We start from the raw sequence: 6,876 nt of genomic DNA, 5'->3' as shown, positions 1-6,876 counted from the left end.
AGCGCACCACAGCAGACGTGTTAGACTGTACAGCGACGAGTAGCGCACGTGGACGTTGAAAGCGACCCTTTTCCGGACCGACAGGTAAGACTACCGCAGTTCTCTCTTTGCTTCCGTCTTTTTCCTCCTTCACATCAGCTACGGATATTTGCAGCGAAACCTTGAGAGAATGGAGGTAGATGACAGGGGCCTCCACAATCGTCGATTTGAAGTCGGCATACCTGCAGCTGCATATGGCTGAGAGACTGTGGAAATATCAGCTAGTAAGGTATAAGGGCCGGACATACTGCCTGACCAGGTTGGGATTCGGGCTTAATTCAGCACCGAAGATTATGGCGACGATTCTCAAAACCATCCTGGGAAAGGTGGACAAAGTGAAAAAAGCCACCAATTCCTATATTGATGACATCCTGGTAGACGAGAGCATAATGTCGGCAAAGGAGGTCATAAGCCACCTGAAGAGTTTTGGGCTAACTGCCAAACCGCCGGAGGCGATGGAAGGAGACGCTGCACTGGGACTTAAGCTACGCAGAGACAAGGCCGGCGCATTGGTATTTCGGAGAGGGAATGAGATTCCGGAACAGGGCTCCAAGACGTATAGGCGAGAACTGTTTTCTGTGAGTGGGATGCTGCTGGGACACTACCCGATAGCAGGATGGATCCGGACGGCATGCAGCTTCATCAATAGGCGAGCTGAAGGAGTGATGCAAGAAGTCTTGGAGAGAGGGACTGCGGAGGACCCATTAAGAGGAAACTGGTATGTGTCTAAATTGAAGAATGGGATCGTGTGGTGTGATGCCAGCAGCATAGCAACGGGAGTTGTCCTGGAAATTGGAGGTGTCGTGGTGGAGGATGCAGCCTGGTTTAGGAAGAAGGGCGACTGCAACCACAACAACGTAGTGGAGCTGGATGCCGTGTTAAAAGGGCTGAACCTGGCCCTGAGGTGGGGGGTTGCGTACCATCGAGATCCGGACCGATTCGGCCACTGTACTTAGATGGGTGGGATCAGTGGTCACCAGCAAGCAGAGAGTGCGAACCAAAGGGAGCGCAGAGATGCTGATAAAACGCCATTTGGAAATTCTGGGCGAGCTAGCTGCCCAGTTTGACCTGAAGCTGAGTGTGGTTTTTGTGTCCTCTGAGAGGAATAGAGCGAACGTCCTGAGCAGAGTAAAGAAAGCTTGGTTGCAGGTGCCAGAGGATCTAGAGCAAGGAGTGGCTGCAGTGTGTCGACTGAGTGACTCGGGGCTGAGGAGACTGCATACCATGCATCACATAGGGGTGGACAGGACCCTGTTCCTAGCCAGGAAAGTTGACTTGGACGTGACCAAGCAGAGTGTGCAAAGAGTAGTTGGGAGCTGCGACAGGTGCCAGTCCATTGACCCCACTCCGGGTGTGCATCAGGCAGGAAGCATTCCAGTGCAACACAGCTGGAAACGACTGGCAGTGGACGTGACGCATTACCGGCAGGGAACATACCTCTCGATGGTCGACTGCGGACCGGGGCGGTTGGCCATATGGAGGGAAATGAAGACGGGGACCGCGGAGGAAATCACAAGAATACTGAATGAGATATTCCTAGAACGAGACCCCGTGAATGAGCTGCTTGTGGACAATGGCACTGCGTTTCGCTCGGAGGTGCTGGAGGAAATGCTCGACAAGTGGCATGTTAGCCGTTTCTTCAGAGCGGCATACCGGCCAAGTGGAAATGGGGTTGTGGAGAGGCATCATCGCACCATCAAGACCATAGCAGAGAGGGGCCACATCTCATCGGTCGAGGCCGTTTTTTTGGTATAATATGTCGCTCAGGACGGGACAGGCTGAAGAGTAAGTTCCACACAGGGCAATATTCAAGTACGAGTGGAGACATCCATGTACTACATCACTGCATCCTGCAGAAGAGAAAGAGCATACCTTTGTGCAGGTCGGGGAAGAAGTCTGGGTTAAACTCCCAAATGCGCGGTGCATATCACAATTGGGAAAGGGGACAATAACCTTTGTAAATTCGAGGAACAATGTGTCCGTAGATGGTATGCCACAGCATGTTTTTGGATGTACACAGGATCGTCACTGCGACGGAGGATGGGGCCAACAGTTATGGACAAGAACTGAGGCCAGTTCTGAAGTCCCACGGCGGCCACAGAGGGAACGGTGAATAATTAATTTTGAATAATTAATTTTACCCCATACTCCTAATTTTGAAGTTTAACAGTTAGCGAGGTGAAAGGTATGTCTTATAAACGAATAAAAGCTATAATGGTTTATGCTAATTTCTACGACTGATTAATATTTGTATTTATGTATTCATCATTTACTCCCATTTTTCAGAATTTCTGCAAGGTTTTTACAATATTTCCATTCGAAATAGTCGACACCTCTGTACCCAGAAATGTTTGCTAATTACATGCATAAGCGAAGTTTTTCAACCTATGCAGAATAGTTCATTTCCCCCTCAACTATTTATATACAGTGTAGGTTGTGTCTTTATAATTTTGTTTATTCAAATTTAACTTTGCCAAATGTCTATTTCTCAGCCCTCTCAATTATATTAACGATATTCCCTAAATCGTTCTAGCAGACAAGCCATCATTCGACACTCTGCTTTTATTCTCTGATATGTTTCGATCTCCAGCTTCAGGCGCTCGTTCTTTTCTTTCATTTGCATATTCTCTTCTCTCAACATTTTATTCTCGTGTTGTAGATGTTGTACATTTTTTTCTAATGCACGCAGAACAAATACATATGACTTATATTCCGCTTGCATACGTATATCAGATGGCAGGAACGTGTCGTCTGATTCTGCGTCCATACTGGTGTTGCTAGTTTGCGTGTTTGGATTTGAACTCGTGTCACGGCTATTTGAAATTACTGAATCTGATTTCTTGTTAAAATTATCCGAATATTCCGTATATGTGATTGCTAATTTATTGGCTATTAGTTTCGGTTCGTCAACGACATCGTGATTTAACGGAGATATATTTTCGTCTTTCCGAACTATGCCTTTATTTAAAGAAACATCTCCTGACATCTCAACTGGCCATCTTTTTTTATACATTTTCTTCGTTGATTTAGAATTTTTAACTCGGTGTCTTTTATTAGATTCTAATGTTTCGAGTTTCATTATATCATACGACCTACAATTATAATGTTTTTCGAAAAACTGTTTAAACCATTGTCCAAAATACAAATTGTACTTAAAGCTACCTTTGATCAAATTTTCTACTGGAATATTAATATTGACATTCATTTTGGTAAGAGCGTCTTGAAGTTGTTGGAAATTTTTCCTTCTACCATCTTCTGTTTTCTCACCGAATCTAATTTTCTCTAAATCTATTGATCCAGGAAAGAGAATTTCAACACCCAGACAAAATTCGGCTCCTGTTCCAAGATCTTGTATGCAATTCAAATGCGGAGAAATGTTTTCTCGGAGCCAGTAAATGAGTTCACTTTTACTTAACGTTTGGGTCTTTTTGTTTTGCATTGCAGAATAAGTTTTCGGCGCCTTAAAGGGGTTTTTTAACGAACAACATTCATAAAACAAAAACAAGTATATAATTGTGGTTTAAAGGCACCCTTCTACCACAATAATTGAAGAAAAAGCTGCTGAAAGAATCAAAGTATCAATATTAGTCCTTGACTATTATTGTTGCTTTTCCTTTTTTATTCCTCACCGCATAAACACTTTCCTTTTATGATGCTTTCTGCAGTAAATATGTGACTATAAAATCATCATTTCTCTCTATACCAAACCAAATACTTAGTTGGTTGGTTAGGCTACTTTTCAGCTATGGGTGCTAGCTAGACAAGAACGGTACAGATATTAACAACTTCTTTCAATAGATAAACTTCATACGTCACAAAGGAAGGCTAACACTAATGAAGATAGCTTTAGTACATGATTAACTTATAACATCGGTCGGGCGAAAGTTTTAATATTTCATAGCCTCGGAAAACCAGTTTAATTACAGAATTTTCTTAAGTTTATTTAATTTAATTCATTTACTTATGTTTTTTTAGTGTATCTAAGAAAACGATGCAGTCGTGTCTGTGATTTAGTTTTGAATACTAGTTGTGATGAATCCTTAAAAGTTTCCTGGAAACCTCTAATTAAAATAAAACGCAATATATTCTACAAGACATAAATAAAGGACAAATAAAGATACTAGAGGTGGGATAGAAAAAATTTTAATTTTCAAGTAATTTACTTTTGAAAGCATAATTCTCTAGGCTTGTATACGTTGGCCCTTTTTCTCCATGAATGAGTAAATTGATAACGCAGTTTCTTTTATTCCTTATTTTATTTTACGATAATGGTTTTTCTCTACACTAAACATTCAATACAAATTTCTTGACTGTGTCAGTATTATATGGATTAACTGTGGTGCAAGGAAGACTGGAAGCGTCGAGAGATGACATCACGTCAGCGAATGAGAAGAAAAGTTTCCTTGCGTTTTGTTTTTTTCTGGAGGACGTGAGTCGTGGAGATAGAGAGTTCGTGACAACACGGGTGAAGAATTGATCAATCTGCCTGCGGTACCCGGTTGCAAGTCGAAGGAGAACAATTTTGTTTACATACCTTCAAACCACGTTGTTACCAGCTGTGAGGATACGTCCGAGAAGTAGATATCTTATACTTTTTTGTTGCTCTTGTTCTTCGTTTGTAATGGCCACGAAAATCAGAATAGGAAATGATGTGTTGAGACCGTTCACCGGGGAAGGCGATGTGATGGCCTGGATAAAGAAGGGTGAGTGTAAAAACTAACATTTCATTTCCCGAGCTGAGATTCGAAACCGAATCTAAGGATTCTCGTTTGCCTGATCAACCACTGGCCGAACAGGTGCGAAAGAAATTTCTTTGTTCTGTCAAAAAATGATGGCTGGATTTCCATCTGACCCCCGACTTAAACTGTGTCACTGAAGGTTCAAGTGGACAGCAGGCGACTTACATAGGTAGAAATTACTCCTATGGTATGTCTGTTCTTCTAGCTAGGATGACCATTATAAATACAGTCAGACACACGACAAATAGGCAGACAGCCACCAAACGGTCGAGAGACAGCAGACAGCTTGCGCCAGTCAAGCAGCCAACAGAGAACCACATATTCAGCATGAACGACACCACACACAGTAGCAGTCGCAGAACATAAACAGACATGACCAATGCACACACAGACACAAAACATGCCCGGTTCTACCTCATCACATCAACACAATATTTCTCCTGTTGCTCATTTTTACTTCATCAACTCGAAGCAGTTAGTAACTTCATGTAGCGGCCTTCCTTGATATTGTGAATCAAACCTTGTGTGTGAAATACATAAATGCAAGTGTGGATTAAATAAATTATTTAAACTACAATCCGATGCTTTCCTCATTGTTTTACTTTGATGTTGTCAACACGCCTATCTTCATCTGCAACATCAACAACACCTTTTGCTACACAGCCCACTACATTTGGTGACTCAGACGAAGAATGATAGCCTTCACATCACTAAATCAGAACTTGAAAATTGCTGCGATTAGTCGTCACATTCTGGCTCTACCGGAACACAACCCAGCAGCGAACTCATCTATAGTTGACATGGCATTCCAGGCAGCGATTCCTTCCACCAATCCTTTCCTTTCGTCGTCCAGTGCTTCGGAAATTTCTGATTTGTATGCATTGGTGGCACAGTGGGCATCACAGATACAAGCCCTATCGTCTGGTATCCCCCATCAAAGTAACAGCCGAATGCATCGATGTGGTAGGCGGTCATGAAGCCCGAAAGGATTCACAGGAAACTTGTTGGTACCACCGTAAATTTTCAGCATCCTGTTCGGGAAACAACACAGCCAAAGAATTTAATGCAACAGAAGTTCCTGGCTCTCACCCACAAAGTCGTCTGTTTTTGTCTTCAAGGAATATAGCAGACCCTGACAAGATTTTAATTCATAACCTAGAGAGAGACAAATATTTTGATGCTTAAAGTCCATCTTCGAATTGCACTTAGGCCTGTATTGCAGTTTTTAAAACTGATTCTCTGCAACCATTCTCAGCTTCGTGCGTGTTACTATTAATATATATATACTGGTTTCAAAGTTTGGCACAAGGTCAGCAAGTTTGGCAGATGGGGTAAGTTGATTAGACTGACCCCAGTGCTCAACTGGTACTTATTTTGTCAAACATGATGGGATGAAAAGCAAAGTCGACCTTGGAAGAAATTGAACTCAGAACATAAAGACAAACGAAATGCCTCTAAGCAACTCTGTCAGCTCGCTGCCTTACTATTGAGGAGAGTGATATAGGAATCTGGCAGGCGTGAAGTGGATTCGATCCACTATGCCACAAATTTGAATTAACACTGCGTCAGAACTTTTCCCGCAGTGGAACAACGGTTTTGTTCTGACAGCAGTTAGATATGTCCCAGACGCCTTTAGCTAGGCCGAAGCGGTGTCTCCATCACTTGACCCTTTTCTGACCTCTTCTACTTCATCAAATCTAGAATAGAATCCTTTGTTCTCACTATCCTTGATAGCTATAAAAACAGGAGACCACAAGAAAAGTGTCTCTTTAGTCACCAATCGGTGACGCCTCGACAGCTTGGTCGCTGGTCGGTGACGACTGGACATCTAGAGTCATGGACACAAGCAGGCATACGAGCTCGCATCCATTTCTCTATAACCCTACCATCTCTCTCTATATATAATTACTACTATGAAAAAGTGTACATACAGATACAGGCCGAAATTCTTAACATTGTATGCTTTACGTACAAACTGTTATACTATTACACTGGCCTACCCGTCGTGGTATGACAACATATAAAGTAACGGTAAATAATACTTATCGTTACAATGGGTGACACATCGACTACACAACACCTAAAAACCGTTACATTG

The sequence above is a fragment of the Octopus bimaculoides genome, chromosome 13 (genome assembly GCF_001194135.2).
Source record: "Octopus bimaculoides isolate UCB-OBI-ISO-001 chromosome 13, ASM119413v2, whole genome shotgun sequence".
Lineage (NCBI taxonomy): Eukaryota > Metazoa > Mollusca > Cephalopoda > Octopoda > Octopodidae > Octopus > Octopus bimaculoides.
The sequence above is the reverse complement of the archived record's forward strand: the minus strand, read 5'-3'. Positions refer to the sequence as shown.